Raw genomic sequence first — 21,081 nt, 5'->3', positions numbered from 1 at the left:
GGGAGTAGTGGCGTACTTCTGTAATCCAAGCTTCTGGGAGGTTGTTGTGTGGGAGAGATCTGGAAACAACTACAGATTCGACCGTTCCACGAGCTCAGGAACGGCCGCGATGCCTTCATCGAACTCTGCAGATCGACAGATGATAGTGTGGAAATTTCGGCAAGCGGTGGCTAAGGGTTAAGAGAAGCCAAACGCACTAAACACAAGAAAGTCGGGAAACCGAAGCACACAACTCATAACGAAAAGATTGCGGAATGCAGTGCGAAAGCAAAACTTCGAGAAGACCAACTCTGAAGCCATCGGCGAGCTAGGAATTATTCCGCACAAGAAGCGATCATGTAGGAAGAGCGAGCCGAGGCTGTCGCTCGACCACACAATAAATTTTTGCTTAATCCCAATTTGCAGTACCGGTTCGACACTAGAATACTGCGCCTTGGTTCTTCCAAAAGCGATAGTAATAAGCACGTCGACTGCAGTGTCATTTGGGGTAGTGAGTCAGACATGGAGAGGATATGGGGCGGGTGGAATATGCAACGACAGGGGCATTGCAGGGCGGCCGCCGGCTCCTTGCCCTGTGGCGCACCGGTGCCGGCGGCGGCCTGGCTGGGCTGCTGGTGCCTTCATGTAGAGCTGCCGCCGAGCCCAGGCAAAGTGCCGCTAACGAAGCGATTGCCTTTGGTGACATCTTTTGCAATAACGACTGCGCGAATCGACGGTATCTCGTAAGGAAGGAAAGAGCAGCAGCTGCCGCCGAGCCCAGGCGCCGTGCCGAACACGCAGAAGGTCCCCGGCTCGATTGCGGGCGGAAACCCGTTTTCGTCGCACTCAGCAAGACACTTGCTACGATCTCTACTGTGACCATTTAAATCAACTTCAAACGTTCCATCAGCAGGGTGCACATGGCTCAAATGAAACATGAAACGGTTTCAGAACTGGTTGTCGGATTTTAGCGCTGACTTGGAGGCCTGGAAATGCGCGAAACAGCCGCCGCCATGCGATTTGTTACCACACCGTTGTACAAAACGCAAGGGCTCGTCCGGTATTTGAACCCGGGACCTCCTGCACCCGAAGCAGGAATCATACCCCTAGACCAACGAGCCTATTCGTTCCGAAAACGCACTGCATGTGAATGACGCCACCTTTGATGGTCTCACCATGTAGGGCTGCAGCTCAGCCAGCGTTCTCCCTGTCTGTCGTGGTTGGATTGTTTCCATCGACGTCTTTTACTACAGGAACTTCACGAATCGGAGGGAGCTCGTAGCCGATGCCCTTGCTAACACAGAAGAAAAACTGTTGCTATTACGAGTCTCCGGGTGGTACATGAAAAGAACCGTCGTTTCCGTGGTGTAGCGGTTATCACGTCTGCTTTACACGCAGAAGGTCCCCGGTTCGATCCCGGGCGGGAACACAACAATTTTAATCTATATTTCGGATTTCATTTCCGTGATGACCTCACGTCCGCGTATGCAGAGACAAGCAATGTTGTATGCTAGACGGATAGGGCGTCATTTTACTGTCAAATACTGTTGCTCTCTTATTGCACCGGTATTTGGTAACTGAGAACGCCCCTAGCTCCATTATGGCTGGCAAAATTTATAATCCGGTTCTTCAGGGCTACTTCAAGTGCGCTTGCTACTGGCTTTCCTGAGCCCACCCTACTCGCCTTGTCACAGCTCTGTCAAAGTGTGATGCTAACTAATAATGAGAAACTCTTAGCCACGCTCAATCTTACATGCCACCCCTTGGTTGTTGCCGTCGCTAGTAAGATGAGGGTAGACTGTCGCACAATTAAGCTGAATCTCCACTCACGGTGCACATATCCCGCAAAGACAACCTTGTTTTCCGTTGCATGCAAAATTACCGTCTGCCTTTCTACCGAATTCCACCTACGTACTTTACTGGTGCCGCATTCTTGTTATATCCACGTGCTATAACAGGCGTCTACTCTTCATTGAGGAGCTGCAACCGGGGCTGAGTTCCACCTACGCTTCAGCACGGTCAAAATGGCAGGGCTCGTCCGGGATTTGAACCCGGGACCTCCTGGACCCAAAGCAGGAATCATACCCCTAGACCAACGAGCCACCTGGCTGGAGCAGTCAAGTTAATCCCAAGTAGTGGGCCTCACAGGGAACACAAACTTCCACGCGAATTCGCAAGATAAACGCTTTCTGCAGGCAGCACTCACCACTGATGAGAAGAATATTAAAGGCAACGAATAAAAAGTGAAATAACTTCATCGAGCACTGCTTATGAACAGCCGGCAGTGCCTCAGTTTCGGAATGTGGTTTCTCAGGGTTAAGAGAAGGCGAATGCACTAAACAAAAGAACATCGGGAAACCAAGCACCAACTCATAACGAAAAGATTGCACAATATACTGCAAGCAAAATTTCCAGAAGACGGATACTGAAGACGCCGCAGACAAAAGAATTATTCTATGCAGTAACGATTATCTAGGAAGCGTGAATTGCATGTGCTGCTCCACCACACAACTTCTTTTGATACTATTTTACTTATTCTAAATTTTCATTACCTGATCGTCTCTAAAATACTGTGCGGTTATCACCTGGTTTCCAACAGCGATAGTAGTAAGTAAATCGACTACAAAGTCTTTCAAAGTAGGTCAGACACAAAAAAAAAAAAAAAATCGGAGCTGCGTGTAGCTCATGTCATTCTGCTTTCAATCGTGAATCTCCGGCTGGGAGTAGTGGCGTACTTATGTAATCCAAGCTTCTGGGAGGCTGTTGTGTGGGAGAGATCTGGAAACAACTACAGATTCGACCGTTCCACGAGCTCAGGAACGGCCGCGATGCCTTCATCGAACTCTGCAGATCGACAGATGATAGTGTGGAAATTTCGGCAAGCGGTGGCTAAGGGTTAAGAGAAGCCAAACGCACTAAACACAAGAAAGTCGGGAAACCGAAGCACACAACTCATAACGAAAAGATTGCGGAATGCAGTGCGAAAGCAAAACTTCGAGAAGACCAACTCTGAAGCCATCGGCGAGCTAGGAATTATTCCGCACAAGAAGCGATCATGTAGGAAGAGCGAGCCGAGGCTGTCGCTCGACCACACAATAAATTTTTGCTTAATCCCAATTTGCAGTACCGGTTCGACACTAGAATACTGCGCCTTGGTTCTTCCAAAAGCGATAGTAATAAGCACGTCGACTGCAGTGTCATTTGGGGTAGTGAGTCAGACATGGAGAGGATATGGGGCGGGTGGAATATGCAACGACAGGGGCATTGCAGGGCGGCCGCCGGCTCCTTGCCCTGTGGCGCACCGGTGCCGGCGGCGGCCTGGCTGGGCTGCTGGTGCCTCCATGTAGAGCTGCCGCCGAGCCCAGGCAAAGTGCCGCTAACGAAGCGATTGCCTTTGGTGACATCTTTTGCAATAACGACTGCGCGAATCGACGGTATCTCGTAAGGAAGGAAAGAGCAGCAGCTGCCGCCGAGCCCAGGCGCCGTGCCGAACACGCAGAAGGTCCCCGGCTCGATTGCGGGCGGAAACCCGTTTTCGTCGCACTCAGCAAGACACTTGCTACGATCTCTACTGTGACCATTTAAATCAACTTCAAACGTTCCATCAGCAGGGTGCACATGGCTCAAATGAAACATGAAACGGTTTCAGAACTGGTTGTCGGATTTTAGCGCTGACTTGGAGGCCTGGAAATGCGCGAAACAGCCGCCGCCATGCGATTTGTTACCACACCGTTGTACAAAACGCAAGGGCTCGTCCGGTATTTGAACCCGGGACCTCCTGCACCCGAAGCAGGAATCATACCCCTAGACCAACGAGCCTATTCGTTCCGAAAACGCACTGCATGTGAATGACGCCACCTTTGATGGTCTCACCATGTAGGGCTGCAGCTCAGCCAGCGTTCTCCCTGTCTGTCGCGGTTGGATTGTTTCCATCGACGTCTTTTACTACAGGAACTTCACGAATCGGAGGGAGCTCGTAGCCGATGCCCTTGCTAACACAGAAGAAAAACTGTTGCTATTACGAGTCTCCGGGTGGTACATGAAAAGAACCGTCGTTTCCGTGGTGTAGCGGTTATCACGTCTGCTTTACACGCAGAAGGTCCCCGGTTCGATCCCGGGCGGGAACACAACAATTTTAATCTATATTTCGGATTTCATTTCCGTGATGACCTCACGTCCGCGTATGCAGAGACAAGCAATGTTGTATGCTAGACGGATAGGGCGTCATTTTACTGTCAAATACTGTTGCTCTCTTATTGCACCGGTATTTGGTAACTGAGAACGCCCCTAGCTCCATTATGGCTGGCAAAATTTATAATCCGGTTCTTCAGGGCTACTTCAAGTGCGCTTGCTACTGGCTTTCCTGAGCCCACCCTACTCGCCTTGTCACAGCTCTGTCAAAGTGTGATGCTAACTAATAATGAGAAACTCTTAGCCACGCTCAATCTTACATGCCACCCCTTGGTTGTTGCCGTCGCTAGTAAGATGAGGGTAGACTGTCGCACAATTAAGCTGAATCTCCACTCACGGTGCACATATCCCGCAAAGACAACCTTGTTTTCCGTTGCATGCAAAATTACCGTCTGCCTTTCTACCGAATTCCACCTACGTACTTTACTGGTGCCGCATTCTTGTTATATCCACGTGCTATAACAGGCGTCTACTCTTCATTGAGGAGCTGCAACCGGGGCTGAGTTCCACCTACGCTTCAGCACGGTCAAAATGGCAGGGCTCGTCCGGGATTTGAACCCGGGACCTCCTGGACCCAAAGCAGGAATCATACCCCTAGACCAACGAGCCACCTGGCTGGAGCAGTCAAGTTAATCCCAAGTAGTGGGCCTCACAGGGAACACAAACTTCCACGCGAATTCGCAAGATAAACGCTTTCTGCAGGCAGCACTCACCACTGATGAGAAGAATATTAAAGGCAACGAATAAAAAGTGAAATAACTTCATCGAGCACTGCTTATGAACAGCCGGCAGTGCCTCAGTTTCGGAATGTGGTTTCTCAGGGTTAAGAGAAGGCGAATGCACTAAACAAAAGAACATCGGGAAACCAAGCACCAACTCATAACGAAAAGATTGCACAATATACTGCAAGCAAAATTTCCAGAAGACGGATACTGAAGACGCCGCAGACAAAAGAATTATTCTATGCAGTAACGATTATCTAGGAAGCGTGAATTGCATGTGCTGCTCCACCACACAACTTCTTTTGATACTATTTTACTTATTCTAAATTTTCATTACCTGATCGTCTCTAAAATACTGTGCGGTTATCACCTGGTTTCCAACAGCGATAGTAGTAAGTAAATCGACTACAAAGTCTTTCAAAGTAGGTCAGACACAAAAAAAAAAAAAAAAAAAATCGGAGCTGCGTGTAGCTCATGTCATTCTGCTTTCAATCGTGAATCTCCGGCTGGGAGTAGTGGCGTACTTATGTAATCCAAGCTTCTGGGAGGTTGTTGTGTGGGAGAGATCTGGAAACAACTACAGATTCGACCGTTCCACGAGCTCAGGAACGGCCGCGATGCCTTCATCGAACTCTGCAGATCGACAGATGATAGTGTGGAAATTTCGGCAAGCGGTGGCTAAGGGTTAAGAGAAGCCAAACGCACTAAACACAAGAAAGTCGGGAAACCGAAGCACACAACTCATAACGAAAAGATTGCGGAATGCAGTGCGAAAGCAAAACTTCGAGAAGACCAACTCTGAAGCCATCGGCGAGCTAGGAATTATTCCGCACAAGAAGCGATCATGTAGGAAGAGCGAGCCGAGGCTGTCGCTCGACCACACAATAAATTTTTGCTTAATCCCAATTTGCAGTACCGGTTCGACACTAGAATACTGCGCCTTGGTTCTTCCAAAAGCGATAGTAATAAGCACGTCGACTGCAGTGTCATTTGGGGTAGTGAGTCAGACATGGAGAGGATATGGGGCGGGTGGAATATGCAACGACAGGGGCATTGCAGGGCGGCCGCCGGCTCCTTGCCCTGTGGCGCACCGGTGCCGGCGGCGGCCTGGCTGGGCTGCTGGTGCCTTCATGTAGAGCTGCCGCCGAGCCCAGGCAAAGTGCCGCTAACGAAGCGATTGCCTTTGGTGACATCTTTTGCAATAACGACTGCGCGAATCGACGGTATCTCGTAAGGAAGGAAAGAGCAGCAGCTGCCGCCGAGCCCAGGCGCCGTGCCGAACACGCAGAAGGTCCCCGGCTCGATTGCGGGCGGAAACCCGTTTTCGTCGCACTCAGCAAGACACTTGCTACGATCTCTACTGTGACCATTTAAATCAACTTCAAACGTTCCATCAGCAGGGTGCACATGGCTCAAATGAAACATGAAACGGTTTCAGAACTGGTTGTCGGATTTTAGCGCTGACTTGGAGGCCTGGAAATGCGCGAAACAGCCGCCGCCATGCGATTTGTTACCACACCGTTGTACAAAACGCAAGGGCTCGTCCGGTATTTGAACCCGGGACCTCCTGCACCCGAAGCAGGAATCATACCCCTAGACCAACGAGCCTATTCGTTCCGAAAACGCACTGCATGTGAATGACGCCACCTTTGATGGTCTCACCATGTAGGGCTGCAGCTCAGCCAGCGTTCTCCCTGTCTGTCGCGGTTGGATTGTTTCCATCGACGTCTTTTACTACAGGAACTTCACGAATCGGAGGGAGCTCGTAGCCGATGCCCTTGCTAACACAGAAGAAAAACTGTTGCTATTACGAGTCTCCGGGTGGTACATGAAAAGAACCGTCGTTTCCGTGGTGTAGCGGTTATCACGTCTGCTTTACACGCAGAAGGTCCCCGGTTCGATCCCGGGCGGGAACACAACAATTTTAATCTATATTTCGGATTTCATTTCCGTGATGACCTCACGTCCGCGTATGCAGAGACAAGCAATGTTGTATGCTAGACGGATAGGGCGTCATTTTACTGTCAAATACTGTTGCTCTCTTATTGCACCGGTATTTGGTAACTGAGAACGCCCCTAGCTCCATTATGGCTGGCAAAATTTATAATCCGGTTCTTCAGGGCTACTTCAAGTGCGCTTGCTACTGGCTTTCCTGAGCCCACCCTACTCGCCTTGTCACAGCTCTGTCAAAGTGTGATGCTAACTAATAATGAGAAACTCTTAGCCACGCTCAATCTTACATGCCACCCCTTGGTTGTTGCCGTCGCTAGTAAGATGAGGGTAGACTGTCGCACAATTAAGCTGAATCTCCACTCACGGTGCACATATCCCGCAAAGACAACCTTGTTTTCCGTTGCATGCAAAATTACCGTCTGCCTTTCTACCGAATTCCACCTACGTACTTTACTGGTGCCGCATTCTTGTTATATCCACGTGCTATAACAGGCGTCTACTCTTCATTGAGGAGCTGCAACCGGGGCTGAGTTCCACCTACGCTTCAGCACGGTCAAAATGGCAGGGCTCGTCCGGGATTTGAACCCGGGACCTCCTGCACCCAAAGCAGGAATCATACCCCTTTTTTTTTTTTTTTTTTTTTTTGTTCGTTATTGATCGTTGTGTTTGGTCGTTGCGGACGTCGCAAGACATCCTGTTCAAGCTCGGCGATTGATCCTTCCACTCAGTTTTTTATTACAAAGGCCAACCGGCTCTCTGACCGAACACGCTGAGCTACCGTGCCGGCCGTCCGCGTATGCAGAGACAAGCAATGTTGTATGCTAGACGGATAGGGCGTCATTTTACTGTCAAATACTGTTGCTCTCTTATTGCACCGGTATTTGGTAACTGAGAACGCCCCTAGCTCCATTATGGCTAGCAAAATTTATAATCCGGTTCTTCAGGGCTACTTCAAGTGCGCTTGCTACTGGCTTTCCTGAGCCCACCCTACTCGCCTTGTCACAGCTCTGTCAAAGTGTGATGCTAACTAATAATGAGAAACTCTTAGCCACGCTCAATCTTACATGCCACCCCTTGGTTGTTGCCGTCGCTAGTAAGATGAGGGTAGACTGTCGCACAATTAAGCTGAATCTCCACTCACGGTGCACATATCCCGCAAAGACAACCTTGTTTTCCGTTGCATGCAAAATTACCGTCTGCCTTTCTACCGAATTCCACCTACGTACTTTACTGGTGCCGCATTCTTGTTATATCCACGTGCTATAACAGGCGTCTACTCTTCATTGAGGAGCTGCAACCGGGGCTGAGTTCCACCTACGCTTCAGCACGGTCAAAATGGCAGGGCTCGTCCGGGATTTGAACCCGGGACCTCCTGGACCCAAAGCAGGAATCATACCCCTAGACCAACGAGCCACCTGGCTGGAGCAGTCAAGTTAATCCCAAGTAGTGGGCCTCACAGGGAACACAAACTTCCACGCGAATTCGCAAGATAAACGCTTTCTGCAGGCAGCACTCACCACTGATGAGAAGAATATTAAAGGCAACGAATAAAAAGTGAAATAACTTCATCGAGCACTGCTTATGAACAGCCGGCAGTGCCTCAGTTTCGGAATGTGGTTTCTCAGGGTTAAGAGAAGGCGAATGCACTAAACAAAAGAACATCGGGAAACCAAGCACCAACTCATAACGAAAAGATTGCACAATATACTGCAAGCAAAATTTCCAGAAGACGGATACTGAAGACGCCGCAGACAAAAGAATTATTCTATGCAGTAACGATTATCTAGGAAGCGTGAATTGCATGTGCTGCTCCACCACACAACTTCTTTTGATACTATTTTACTTATTCTAAATTTTCATTACCTGATCGTCTCTAAAATACTGTGCGGTTATCACCTGGTTTCCAACAGCGATAGTAGTAAGTAAATCGACTACAAAGTCTTTCAAAGTAGGTCAGACACAAAAAAAAAAAAAAATCGGAGCTGCGTGTAGCTCATGTCATTCTGCTTTCAATCGTGAATCTCCGGCTGGGAGTAGTGGCGTACTTATGTAATCCAAGCTTCTGGGAGGCTGTTGTGTGGGAGAGATCTGGAAACAACTACAGATTCGACCGTTCCACGAGCTCAGGAACGGCCGCGATGCCTTCATCGAACTCTGCAGATCGACAGATGATAGTGTGGAAATTTCGGCAAGCGGTGGCTAAGGGTTAAGAGAAGCCAAACGCACTAAACACAAGAAAGTCGGGAAACCGAAGCACACAACTCATAACGAAAAGATTGCGGAATGCAGTGCGAAAGCAAAACTTCGAGAAGACCAACTCTGAAGCCATCGGCGAGCTAGGAATTATTCCGCACAAGAAGCGATCATGTAGGAAGAGCGAGCCGAGGCTGTCGCTCGACCACACAATAAATTTTTGCTTAATCCCAATTTGCAGTACCGGTTCGACACTAGAATACTGCGCCTTGGTTCTTCCAAAAGCGATAGTAATAAGCACGTCGACTGCAGTGTCATTTGGGGTAGTGAGTCAGACATGGAGAGGATATGGGGCGGGTGGAATATGCAACGACAGGGGCATTGCAGGGCGGCCGCCGGCTCCTTGCCCTGTGGCGCACCGGTGCCGGCGGCGGCCTGGCTGGGCTGCTGGTGCCTCCATGTAGAGCTGCCGCCGAGCCCAGGCAAAGTGCCGCTAACGAAGCGATTGCCTTTGGTGACATCTTTTGCAATAACGACTGCGCGAATCGACGGTATCTCGTAAGGAAGGAAAGAGCAGCAGCTGCCGCCGAGCCCAGGCGCCGTGCCGAACACGCAGAAGGTCCCCGGCTCGATTGCGGGCGGAAACCCGTTTTCGTCGCACTCAGCAAGACACTTGCTACGATCTCTACTGTGACCATTTAAATCAACTTCAAACGTTCCATCAGCAGGGTGCACATGGTTAAAATGAAACATGAAACGGTTTCAGAACTGGTTGTCGGATTTTAGCGCTGACTTGGAGGCCTGGAAATGCGCGAAACAGCCGCCGCCATGCGATTTGTTACCACACCGTTGTACAAAACGCAAGGGCTCGTCCGGTATTTGAACCCGGGACCTCCTGCACCCGAAGCAGGAATCATACCCCTAGACCAACGAGCCTATTCGTTCCGAAAACGCACTGCATGTGAATGACGCCACCTTTGATGGTCTCACCATGTAGGGCTGCAGCTCAGCCAGCGTTCTCCCTGTCTGTCGCGGTTGGATTGTTTCCATCGACGTCTTTTACTACAGGAACTTCACGAATCGGAGGGAGCTCGTAGCCGATGCCCTTGCTAACACAGAAGAAAAACTGTTGCTATTACGAGTCTCCGGGTGGTACATGAAAAGAACCGTCGTTTCCGTGGTGTAGCGGTTATCACGTCTGCTTTACACGCAGAAGGTCCCCGGTTCGATCCCGGGCGGGAACACAACAATTTTAATCTATATTTCGGATTTCATTTCCGTGATGACCTCACGTCCGCGTATGCAGAGACAAGCAATGTTGTATGCTAGACGGATAGGGCGTCATTTTACTGTCAAATACTGTTGCTCTCTTATTGCACCGGTATTTGGTAACTGAGAACGCCCCTAGCTCCATTATGGCTGGCAAAATTTATAATCCGGTTCTTCAGGGCTACTTCAAGTGCGCTTGCTACTGGCTTTCCTGAGCCCACCCTACTCGCCTTGTCACAGCTCTGTCAAAGTGTGATGCTAACTAATAATGAGAAACTCTTAGCCACGCTCAATCTTACATGCCACCCCTTGGTTGTTGCCGTCGCTAGTAAGATGAGGGTAGACTGTCGCACAATTAAGCTGAATCTCCACTCACGGTGCACATATCCCGCAAAGACAACCTTGTTTTCCGTTGCATGCAAAATTACCGTCTGCCTTTCTACCGAATTCCACCTACGTACTTTACTGGTGCCGCATTCTTGTTATATCCACGTGCTATAACAGGCGTCTACTCTTCATTGAGGAGCTGCAACCGGGGCTGAGTTCCACCTACGCTTCAGCACGGTCAAAATGGCAGGGCTCGTCCGGGATTTGAACCCGGGACCTCCTGGACCCAAAGCAGGAATCATACCCCTAGACCAACGAGCCACCTGGCTGGAGCAGTCAAGTTAATCCCAAGTAGTGGGCCTCACAGGGAACACAAACTTCCACGCGAATTCGCAAGATAAACGCTTTCTGCAGGCAGCACTCACCACTGATGAGAAGAATATTAAAGGCAACGAATAAAAAGTGAAATAACTTCATCGAGCACTGCTTATGAACAGCCGGCAGTGCCTCAGTTTCGGAATGTGGTTTCTCAGGGTTAAGAGAAGGCGAATGCACTAAACAAAAGAACATCGGGAAACCAAGCACCAACTCATAACGAAAAGATTGCACAATATACTGCAAGCAAAATTTCCAGAAGACGGATACTGAAGACGCCGCAGACAAAAGAATTATTCTATGCAGTAACGATTATCTAGGAAGCGTGAATTGCATGTGCTGCTCCACCACACAACTTCTTTTGATACTATTTTACTTATTCTAAATTTTCATTACCTGATCGTCTCTAAAATACTGTGCGGTTATCACCTGGTTTCCAACAGCGATAGTAGTAAGTAAATCGACTACAAAGTCTTTCAAAGTAGGTCAGACACAAAAAAAAAAAAAAAATCGGAGCTGCGTGTAGCTCATGTCATTCTGCTTTCAATCGTGAATCTCCGGCTGGGAGTAGTGGCGTACTTATGTAATCCAAGCTTCTGGGAGGCTGTTGTGTGGGAGAGATCTGGAAACAACTACAGATTCGACCGTTCCACGAGCTCAGGAACGGCCGCGATGCCTTCATCGAACTCTGCAGATCGACAGATGATAGTGTGGAAATTTCGGCAAGCGGTGGCTAAGGGTTAAGAGAAGCCAAACGCACTAAACACAAGAAAGTCGGGAAACCGAAGCACACAACTCATAACGAAAAGATTGCGGAATGCAGTGCGAAAGCAAAACTTCGAGAAGACCAACTCTGAAGCCATCGGCGAGCTAGGAATTATTCCGCACAAGAAGCGATCATGTAGGAAGAGCGAGCCGAGGCTGTCGCTCGACCACACAATAAATTTTTGCTTAATCCCAATTTGCAGTACCGGTTCGACACTAGAATACTGCGCCTTGGTTCTTCCAAAAGCGATAGTAATAAGCACGTCGACTGCAGTGTCATTTGGGGTAGTGAGTCAGACATGGAGAGGATATGGGGCGGGTGGAATATGCAACGACAGGGGCATTGCAGGGCGGCCGCCGGCTCCTTGCCCTGTGGCGCACCGGTGCCGGCGGCGGCCTGGCTGGGCTGCTGGTGCCTTCATGTAGAGCTGCCGCCGAGCCCAGGCAAAGTGCCGCTAACGAAGCGATTGCCTTTGGTGACATCTTTTGCAATAACGACTGCGCGAATCGACGGTATCTCGTAAGGAAGGAAAGAGCAGCAGCTGCCGCCGAGCCCAGGCGCCGTGCCGAACACGCAGAAGGTCCCCGGCTCGATTGCGGGCGGAAACCCGTTTTCGTCGCACTCAGCAAGACACTTGCTACGATCTCTACTGTGACCATTTAAATCAACTTCAAACGTTCCATCAGCAGGGTGCACATGGCTCAAATGAAACATGAAACGGTTTCAGAACTGGTTGTCGGATTTTAGCGCTGACTTGGAGGCCTGGAAATGCGCGAAACAGCCGCCGCCATGCGATTTGTTACCACACCGTTGTACAAAACGCAAGGGCTCGTCCGGTATTTGAACCCGGGACCTCCTGCACCCGAAGCAGGAATCATACCCCTAGACCAACGAGCCTATTCGTTCCGAAAACGCACTGCATGTGAATGACGCCACCTTTGATGGTCTCACCATGTAGGGCTGCAGCTCAGCCAGCGTTCTCCCTGTCTGTCGCGGTTGGATTGTTTCCATCGACGTCTTTTACTACAGGAACTTCACGAATCGGAGGGAGCTCGTAGCCGATGCCCTTGCTAACACAGAAGAAAAACTGTTGCTATTACGAGTCTCCGGGTGGTACATGAAAAGAACCGTCGTTTCCGTGGTGTAGCGGTTATCACGTCTGCTTTACACGCAGAAGGTCCCCGGTTCGATCCCGGGCGGGAACACAACAATTTTAATCTATATTTCGGATTTCATTTCCGTGATGACCTCACGTCCGCGTATGCAGAGACAAGCAATGTTGTATGCTAGACGGATAGGGCGTCATTTTACTGTCAAATACTGTTGCTCTCTTATTGCACCGGTATTTGGTAACTGAGAACGCCCCTAGCTCCATTATGGCTGGCAAAATTTATAATCCGGTTCTTCAGGGCTACTTCAAGTGCGCTTGCTACTGGCTTTCCTGAGCCCACCCTACTCGCCTTGTCACAGCTCTGTCAAAGTGTGATGCTAACTAATAATGAGAAACTCTTAGCCACGCTCAATCTTACATGCCACCCCTTGGTTGTTGCCGTCGCTAGTAAGATGAGGGTAGACTGTCGCACAATTAAGCTGAATCTCCACTCACGGTGCACATATCCCGCAAAGACAACCTTGTTTTCCGTTGCATGCAAAATTACCGTCTGCCTTTCTACCGAATTCCACCTACGTACTTTACTGGTGCCGCATTCTTGTTATATCCACGTGCTATAACAGGCGTCTACTCTTCATTGAGGAGCTGCAACCGGGGCTGAGTTCCACCTACGCTTCAGCACGGTCAAAATGGCAGGGCTCGTCCGGGATTTGAACCCGGGACCTCCTGCACCCAAAGCAGGAATCATACCCCTAGACCAACGAGCCACCTGGCTGGAGCAGTCAAGTTAATCCCAAGTAGTGGGCCTCACAGGGAACACAAACTTCCACGCGAATTCGCAAGATAAACGCTTTCTGCAGGCAGCACTCACCACTGATGAGAAGAATATTAAAGGCAACGAATAAAAAGTGAAATAACTTCATCGAGCACTGCTTATGAACAGCCGGCAGTGCCTCAGTTTCGGAATGTGGTTTCTCAGGGTTAAGAGAAGGCGAATGCACTAAACAAAAGAACATCGGGAAACCAAGCACCAACTCATAACGAAAAGATTGCACAATATACTGCAAGCAAAATTTCCAGAAGACGGATACTGAAGACGCCGCAGACAAAAGAATTATTCTATGCAGTAACGATTATCTAGGAAGCGTGAATTGCATGTGCTGCTCCACCACACAACTTCTTTTGATACTATTTTACTTATTCTAAATTTTCATTACCTGATCGTCTCTAAAATACTGTGCGGTTATCACCTGGTTTCCAACAGCGATAGTAGTAAGTAAATCGACTACAAAGTCTTTCAAAGTAGGTCAGACACAAAAAAAAAAAAAAACATCGGAGCTGCGTGTAGCTCATGTCATTCTGCTTTCAATCGTGAATCTCCGGCTGGGAGTAGTGACGTACTTATGTAATCCAAGCTTCTGGGAGGCTGTTGTGTGGGAGAGATCTGGAAACAACTACAGATTCGACCGTTCCACGAGCTCAGGAACGGCCGCGATGCCTTCATCGAACTCTGCAGATCGACAGATGATAGTGTGGAAATTTCGGCAAGCGGTGGCTAAGGGTTAAGAGAAGCCAAACGCACTAAACACAAGGAAGTCGGGAAACCGAAGCACACAACTCATAACGAAAAGATTGCGGAATGCAGTGCGAAAGCAAAACTTCGAGAAGACCAACTCTGAAGCCATCGGCGAGCTAGGAATTATTCCGCACAAGAAGCGATCATGTAGGAAGAGCGAGCCGAGGCTGTCGCTCGACCACACAATAAATTTTTGCTTAATCCCAATTTGCAGTACCGGTTCGACACTAGAATACTGCGCCTTGGTTCTTCCAAAAGCGATAGTAATAAGCACGTCGACTGCAGTGTCATTTGGGGTAGTGAGTCAGACATGGAGAGGATATGGGGCGGGTGGAATATGCAGCGACAGGGGCATTGCAGGGCGGCCGCCGGCTCCTTGCCCTGTGGCGCACCGGTGCCGGCGGCGGCCTGGCTGGGCTGCTGGTGCCTTCATGTAGAGCTGCCGCCGAGCCCAGGCAAAGTGCCGCTAACGAAGCGATTGCCTTTGGTGACATCTTTTGCAATAACGACTGCGCGAATCGACGGTATCTCGTAAGGAAGGAAAGAGCAGCAGCTGCCGCCGAGCCCAGGCGCCGTGCCGAACACGCAGAAGGTCCCCGGCTCGATTGCGGGCGGAAACCCGTTTTCGTCGCACTCAGCAAGACACTTGCTACGATCTCTACTGTGACCATTTAAATCAACTTCAAACGTTCCATCAGCAGGGTGCACATGGCTCAAATGAAACATGAAACGGTTTCAGAACTGGTTGTCGGATTTTAGCGCTGACTTGGAGGCCTGGAAATGCGCGAAACAGCCGCCGCCATGCGATTTGTTACCACACCGTTGTACAAAACGCAAGGGCTCGTCCGGTATTTGAACCCGGGACCTCCTGCACCCGAAGCAGGAATCATACCCCTAGACCAACGAGCCTATTCGTTCCGAAAACGCACTGCATGTGAATGACGCCACCTTTGATGGTCTCACCATGTAGGGCTGCAGCTCAGCCAGCGTTCTCCCTGTCTGTCGCGGTTGGATTGTTTCCATCGACGTCTTTTACTACAGGAACTTCACGAATCGGAGGGAGCTCGTAGCCGATGCCCTTGCTAACACAGAAGAAAAACTGTTGCTATTACGAGTCTCCGGGTGGTACATGAAAAGAACCGTCGTTTCCGTGGTGTAGCGGTTATCACGTCTGCTTTACACGCCGAAGGTCCCCGGTTCGATCCCGGGCTGGAACACAACAATTTTAATCTATATTTCGGATTTCATTTCCGTGATGACCTCACGTCCGCGTATGCAGAGACAAGCAATGTTGTATGCTAGACGGATAGGGCGTCATTTTACTGTCAAATACTGTTGCTCTCTTATTACACCGGTATTTGGTAACTGAGAACGCCCCTAGCTCCATTATGGCTAGCAAAATTTATAATCCGGTTCTTCAGGGCTACTTCAAGTGCGCTTGCTACTGGCTTTCCTGAGCCCACCCTACTCGCCTTGTCACAGCTCTGTCAAAGTGTGATGCTAACTAATAATGAGAAACTCTTAGCCACGCTCAATCTTACATGCCACCCCTTGGTTGTTGCCGTCGCTAGTAAGATGAGGGTAGACTGTCGCACAATTAAGCTGAATCTCCACTCACGGTGCACATATCCCGCAAAGACAACCTTGTTTTCCGTTGCATGCAAAATTACCGTCTGCCTTTCTACCGAATTCCACCTACGTACTTTACTGGTGCCGCATTCTTGTTATATCCACGTGCTATAACAGGCGTCTACTCTTCATTGAGGAGCTGCAACCGGGGCTGAGTTCCACCTACGCTTCAGCACGGTCAAAATGGCAGGGCTCGTCCGGGATATGAACCCGGGACCTCCTGCACCCAAAGCAGGAATCATACCCCTAGACCAACGAGCCACCTGGCTGGAGCAGTCAAGTTAATCCCAAGTAGTGGGCCTCACAGGGAACACAAACTTCCACGCGAATTCGCAAGATAAACGCTTTCTGCAGGCAGCACTCACCACTGATGAGAAGAATATTAAAGGCAACGAATAAAAAGTGAAATAACTTCATCGAGCACTGCTTATGAACAGCCGGCAGTGCCTCAGTTTCGGAATGTGGTTTCTCAGGGTTAAGAGAAGGCGAATGCACTAAACAAAAGAACATCGGGAAACCAAGCACCAACTCATAACGAAAAGATTGCACAATATACTGCAAGCAAAATTTCCAGAAGACGGATACTGAAGACGCCGCAGACAAAAGAATTATTCTATGCAGTAACGATTATCTAGGAAGCGTGAATTGCATGTGCTGCTCCACCACACAACTTCTTTTGATACTATTTTACTTATTCTAAATTCTCATTACCTGATCGTCTCTAAAATACTGTGCGGTTATCACCTGGTTTCCAACAGCGATAGTAGTAAGTAAATCGACTACAAAGTCTTTCAAAGTAGGTCAGACACAAAAAAAAAAAAAAAAATCGGAGCTGCGTGTAGCTCATGTCATTCTGCTTTCAATCGTGAATCTCCGGCTGGGAGTAGTGGCGTACTTATGTAATCCAAGCTTCTGGGAGGCTGTTGTGTGGGAGAGATCTGGAAACAACTACAGATTCGACCGTTCCACGAGCTCAGGAACGGCCGCGATGCCTTCATCGAACTCTGCAGATCGACAGATGATAGTGTGGAAATTTCGGCAAGCGGTGGCTAAGGGTTAAGAGAAGCCAAACGCACTAAACACAAGAAAGTCGGGAAACCGAAGCACACAACTCATAACGAAAAGATTGCGGAATGCAGTGCGAAAGCAAAACTTCGAGAAGACCAACTCTGAAGCCATCGGCGAGCTAGGAATTATTCCGCACAAGAAGCGATCATGTAGGAAGAGCGAGCCGAGGCTGTCGCTCGACCACACAATAAATTTTTGCTTAATCCCAATTTGCAGTACCGGTTCGACACTAGAATACTGCGCCTTGGTTCTTCCAAAAGCGATAGTAATAAGCACGTCGACTGCAGTGTCATTTGGGGTAGTGAGTCAGACATGGAGAGGATATGGGGCGGGTGGAATATGCAGCGACAGGGGCATTGCAGGGCGGCCGCCGGCTCCTTGCCCTGTGGCGCACCGGTGCCGGCGGCGGCCTGGCTGGGCTGCTGGTGCCTTCATGTAGAGCTGCCGCCGAGCCCAGGCAAAGTGCCGCTAACGAAGCGATTGCCTTTGGTGACATCTTTTGCAATAACGACTGCGCGAATCGACGGTATCTCGTAAGGAAGGAAAGAGCAGCAGCTGCCGCCGAGCCCAGGCGCCGTGCCGAACACGCAGAAGGTCCCCGGCTCGATTGCGGGCGGAAACCCGTTTTCGTCGCACTCAGCAAGACACTTGCTACGATCTCTACTGTGACCATTTAAATCAACTTCAAACGTTCCATCAGCAGGGTGCACATGGCTCAAATGAAACATGAAACGGTTTCAGAACTGGTTGTCGGATTTTAGCGCTGACTTGGAGGCCTGGAAATGCGCGAAACAGCCGCCGCCATGCGATTTGTTACCACACCGTTGTACAAAACGCAAGGGCTCGTCCGGTATTTGAACCCGGGACCTCCTGCACCCGAAGCAGGAATCATACCCCTAGACCAACGAGCCTATTCGTTCCGAAAACGCACTGCATGTGAATGACGCCACCTTTGATGGTCTCACCATGTAGGGCTGCAGCTCAGCCAGCGTTCTCCCTGTCTGTCGCGGTTGGATTGTTTCCATCGACGTCTTTTACTACAGGAACTTCACGAATCGGAGGGAGCTCGTAGCCGATGCCCTTGCTAACACAGAAGAAAAACTGTTGCTATTACGAGTCTCCGGGTGGTACATGAAAAGAACCGTCGTTTCCGTGGTGTAGCGGTTATCACGTCTGCTTTACACGCCGAAGGTCCCCGGTTCGATCCCGGGCTGGAACACAACAATTTTAATCTATATTTCGGATTTCATTTCCGTGATGACCTCACGTCCGCGTATGCAGAGACAAGCAATGTTGTATGCTAGACGGATAGGGCGTCATTTTACTGTCAAATACTGTTGCTCTCTTATTACACCGGTATTTGGTAACTGAGAACGCCCCTAGCTCCATTATGGCTAGCAAAATTTATAATCCGGTTCTTCAGGGCTACTTCAAGTGCGCTTGCTACTGGCTTTCCTGAGCCCACCCTACTCGCCTTGTCACAGCTCTGTCAAAGTGTGATGCTAACTAATAATGAGAAACTCTTAGCCACGCTCAATCTTACATGCCACCCCTTGGTTGTTGCCGTCGCTAGTAAGATGAGGGTAGACTGTCGCACAATTAAGCTGAATCTCCACTCACGGTGCACATATCCCGCAAAGACAACCTTGTTTTCCGTTGCATGCAAAATTACCGTCTGCCTTTCTACCGAATTCCACCTACGTACTTTACTGGTGCCGCATTCTTGTTATATCCACGTGCTATAACAGGCGTCTACTCTTCATTGAGGAGCTGCAACCGGGGCTGAGTTCCACCTACGCTTCAGCACGGTCAAAATGGCAGGGCTCGTCCGGGATTTGAACCCGGGACCTCCTGCACCCAAAGCAGGAATCATACCCCTAGACCAACGAGCCACCTGGCTGGAGCAGTCAAGTTAATCCCAAGTAGTGGGCCTCACAGGGAACACAAACTTCCACGCGAATTCGCAAGATAAACGCTTTCTGCAGGCAGCACTCACCACTGATGAGAAGAATATTAAAGGCAACGAATAAAAAGTGAAATAACTTCATCGAGCACTGCTTATGAACAGCCGGCAGTGCCTCAGTTTCGGAATGTGGTTTCTCAGGGTTAAGAGAAGGCGAATGCACTAAACAAAAGAACATCGGGAAACCAAGCACCAACTCATAACGAAAAGATTGCACAATATACTGCAAGCAAAATTTCCAGAAGACGGATACTGAAGACGCCGCAGACAAAAGAATTATTCTATGCAGTAACGATTATCTAGGAAGCGTGAATTGCATGTGCTGCTCCACCACACAACTTCTTTTGATACTATTTTACTTATTCTAAATTCTCATTACCTGATCGTCTCTAAAATACTGTGCGGTTATCACCTGGTTTCCAACAGCGATAGTAGTAAGTAAATCGACTACAAAGTCTTTCAAAGTAGGTCAGACACAAAAAAAAAAAAAAAAATCGGAGCTGCGTGTAGCTCATGTCATTCTGCTTTCAATCGTGAATCTCCGGCTGGGAGTAGTGGCGTACTTCTGTAATCCAAGCTTCTGGGAGGCTGTTGTGTGGGAGAGATCTGGAAACAACTACAGATTCGACCGTTCCACGAGCTCAGGAACGGCCGCGATGCCTTCATCGAACTCTGCAGATCGACAGATGATAGTGTGGAAATTTCGGCAAGCGGTGGCTAAGGGTTAAGAGAAGCCAAACGCACTAAACACAAGAAAGTCGGGAAACCGAAGCACACAACTCATAACGAAAAGATTGCGGAATGCAGTGCGAAAGCAAAACTTCGAGAAGACCAACTCTGAAGCCATCGGCGAGCTAGGAATTATTCCGCACAAGAAGCGATCATGTAGGAAGAGCGAGCCGAGGCTGTCGCTCGACCACACAATAAATTTTTGCTTAATCCCAATTTGCAGTACCGGTTCGACACTAGAATACTGCGCCTTGGTTCTTCCAAAAGCGATAGTAATAAGCACGTCGACTGCAGTGTCATTTGGGGTAGTGAGTCAGACATGGAGAGGATATGGGGCGGGTGGAATATGCAGCGACAGGGGCATTGCAGGGCGGCCGCCGGCTCCTTGCCCTGTGGCGCACCGGTGCCGGCGGCGGCCTGGCTGGGCTGCTGGTGCCTTCATGTAGAGCTGCCGCCGAGCCCAGGCAAAGTGCCGCTAACGAAGCGATTGCCTTTGGTGACATCTTTTGCAATAACGACTGCGCGAATCGACGGTATCTCGTAAGGAAGGAAAGAGCAGCAGCTGCCGCCGAGCCCAGGCGCCGTGCCGAACACGCAGAAGGTCCCCGGCTCGATTGCGGGCGGAAACCCGTTTTCGTCGCACTCAGCAAGACACTTGCTACGATCTCTACTGTGACCATTTAAATCAACTTCAAACGTTCCATCAGCAGGGTGCACATGGCTCAAATGAAACATGAAACGGTTTCAGAACTGGTTGTCGGATTTTAGCGCTGACTTGGAGGCCTGGAAATGCGCGAAACAGCCGCCGCCATGCGATTTGTTACCACACCGTTGTACAAAACGCAAGGGCTCGTCCGGTATTTGAACCCGGGACCTCCTGCACCCGAAGCAGGAATCATACCCCTAGACCAACGAGCCTATTCGTTCCAAAAACGCACTGCATGTGAATGACGCCACCTTTGATGGTCTCACCATGTAGGGCTGCAGCTCAGCCAGCGTTCTCCCTGTCTGTCGCGGTTGGATTGTTTCCATCGACGTCTTTTACTACAGGAACTTCACGAATCGGAGGGAGCTCGTAGCCGATGCCCTTGCTAACACGGAAGAAAAACTGTTGCTATTACGAGTCTCCGGGTGGTACATGAAAAGAACCGTCGTTTCCGTGGTGTAGCGGTTATCACGTCTGCTTTACACGCCGAAGGTCCCCGGTTCGATCCCGGGCTGGAACACAAC

At 49.7% G+C, this 21,081-nt stretch overlaps 23 non-coding genes across 23 annotated transcripts; 8 read left to right on the top strand and 15 right to left on the bottom strand.

The window, feature by feature from the left end:
• Nucleotides 1-1,028: 1,028 nt before the first annotated feature.
• On the bottom strand, nt 1,029-1,100 carry Trnap-cgg (transfer RNA proline (anticodon CGG)). The gene has a single exon. It is a non-coding gene; the product is annotated as a tRNA-Pro (tRNA).
• A 235-nt stretch (nt 1,101-1,335) lies between these two features.
• Nucleotides 1,336-1,408, top strand: Trnav-uac (transfer RNA valine (anticodon UAC)). The gene has a single exon. It is a non-coding gene; the product is annotated as a tRNA-Val (tRNA).
• Nucleotides 1,409-2,009: 601 nt separating this feature from the next.
• Nucleotides 2,010-2,081, bottom strand: Trnap-ugg (transfer RNA proline (anticodon UGG)). Its single transcript has one exon. It is a non-coding gene; the product is annotated as a tRNA-Pro (tRNA).
• Nucleotides 2,082-3,726: 1,645 nt separating this feature from the next.
• Trnap-cgg (transfer RNA proline (anticodon CGG)) lies at nt 3,727-3,798 on the bottom strand. Its single transcript has one exon. It is a non-coding gene; the product is annotated as a tRNA-Pro (tRNA).
• A 235-nt stretch (nt 3,799-4,033) lies between these two features.
• Nucleotides 4,034-4,106, top strand: Trnav-uac (transfer RNA valine (anticodon UAC)). The gene has a single exon. It is a non-coding gene; the product is annotated as a tRNA-Val (tRNA).
• A 601-nt stretch (nt 4,107-4,707) lies between these two features.
• Nucleotides 4,708-4,779, bottom strand: Trnap-ugg (transfer RNA proline (anticodon UGG)). The gene has a single exon. It is a non-coding gene; the product is annotated as a tRNA-Pro (tRNA).
• A 1,649-nt stretch (nt 4,780-6,428) lies between these two features.
• On the bottom strand, nt 6,429-6,500 carry Trnap-cgg (transfer RNA proline (anticodon CGG)). Its single transcript has one exon. It is a non-coding gene; the product is annotated as a tRNA-Pro (tRNA).
• A 235-nt stretch (nt 6,501-6,735) lies between these two features.
• Trnav-uac (transfer RNA valine (anticodon UAC)) lies at nt 6,736-6,808 on the top strand. Its single transcript has one exon. It is a non-coding gene; the product is annotated as a tRNA-Val (tRNA).
• Nucleotides 6,809-8,186: 1,378 nt separating this feature from the next.
• Nucleotides 8,187-8,258, bottom strand: Trnap-ugg (transfer RNA proline (anticodon UGG)). Its single transcript has one exon. It is a non-coding gene; the product is annotated as a tRNA-Pro (tRNA).
• Nucleotides 8,259-9,902: 1,644 nt separating this feature from the next.
• Trnap-cgg (transfer RNA proline (anticodon CGG)) lies at nt 9,903-9,974 on the bottom strand. The gene has a single exon. It is a non-coding gene; the product is annotated as a tRNA-Pro (tRNA).
• Nucleotides 9,975-10,209: 235 nt separating this feature from the next.
• On the top strand, nt 10,210-10,282 carry Trnav-uac (transfer RNA valine (anticodon UAC)). Its single transcript has one exon. It is a non-coding gene; the product is annotated as a tRNA-Val (tRNA).
• A 601-nt stretch (nt 10,283-10,883) lies between these two features.
• Nucleotides 10,884-10,955, bottom strand: Trnap-ugg (transfer RNA proline (anticodon UGG)). The gene has a single exon. It is a non-coding gene; the product is annotated as a tRNA-Pro (tRNA).
• Nucleotides 10,956-12,600: 1,645 nt separating this feature from the next.
• On the bottom strand, nt 12,601-12,672 carry Trnap-cgg (transfer RNA proline (anticodon CGG)). Its single transcript has one exon. It is a non-coding gene; the product is annotated as a tRNA-Pro (tRNA).
• Nucleotides 12,673-12,907: 235 nt separating this feature from the next.
• Trnav-uac (transfer RNA valine (anticodon UAC)) lies at nt 12,908-12,980 on the top strand. Its single transcript has one exon. It is a non-coding gene; the product is annotated as a tRNA-Val (tRNA).
• Nucleotides 12,981-13,581: 601 nt separating this feature from the next.
• Nucleotides 13,582-13,653, bottom strand: Trnap-ugg (transfer RNA proline (anticodon UGG)). Its single transcript has one exon. It is a non-coding gene; the product is annotated as a tRNA-Pro (tRNA).
• Nucleotides 13,654-15,299: 1,646 nt separating this feature from the next.
• Nucleotides 15,300-15,371, bottom strand: Trnap-cgg (transfer RNA proline (anticodon CGG)). Its single transcript has one exon. It is a non-coding gene; the product is annotated as a tRNA-Pro (tRNA).
• A 235-nt stretch (nt 15,372-15,606) lies between these two features.
• On the top strand, nt 15,607-15,679 carry Trnav-uac (transfer RNA valine (anticodon UAC)). Its single transcript has one exon. It is a non-coding gene; the product is annotated as a tRNA-Val (tRNA).
• Nucleotides 15,680-16,280: 601 nt separating this feature from the next.
• Trnap-ugg (transfer RNA proline (anticodon UGG)) lies at nt 16,281-16,352 on the bottom strand. The gene has a single exon. It is a non-coding gene; the product is annotated as a tRNA-Pro (tRNA).
• Nucleotides 16,353-17,998: 1,646 nt separating this feature from the next.
• On the bottom strand, nt 17,999-18,070 carry Trnap-cgg (transfer RNA proline (anticodon CGG)). Its single transcript has one exon. It is a non-coding gene; the product is annotated as a tRNA-Pro (tRNA).
• A 235-nt stretch (nt 18,071-18,305) lies between these two features.
• Nucleotides 18,306-18,378, top strand: Trnav-uac (transfer RNA valine (anticodon UAC)). The gene has a single exon. It is a non-coding gene; the product is annotated as a tRNA-Val (tRNA).
• A 601-nt stretch (nt 18,379-18,979) lies between these two features.
• On the bottom strand, nt 18,980-19,051 carry Trnap-ugg (transfer RNA proline (anticodon UGG)). The gene has a single exon. It is a non-coding gene; the product is annotated as a tRNA-Pro (tRNA).
• Nucleotides 19,052-20,697: 1,646 nt separating this feature from the next.
• Trnap-cgg (transfer RNA proline (anticodon CGG)) lies at nt 20,698-20,769 on the bottom strand. The gene has a single exon. It is a non-coding gene; the product is annotated as a tRNA-Pro (tRNA).
• A 235-nt stretch (nt 20,770-21,004) lies between these two features.
• Trnav-uac (transfer RNA valine (anticodon UAC)) lies at nt 21,005-21,077 on the top strand. Its single transcript has one exon. It is a non-coding gene; the product is annotated as a tRNA-Val (tRNA).
• The last annotated feature ends 4 nt before the right edge of the window (nt 21,078-21,081 follow it).

Source organism: Schistocerca serialis, chromosome 2 (genome assembly GCF_023864345.2).
Source record: "Schistocerca serialis cubense isolate TAMUIC-IGC-003099 chromosome 2, iqSchSeri2.2, whole genome shotgun sequence".
NCBI classification, from domain to species: Eukaryota; Metazoa; Arthropoda; class Insecta; order Orthoptera; family Acrididae; genus Schistocerca; species Schistocerca serialis.
This window is presented reverse-complemented; position numbering and strand designations above follow the sequence as displayed.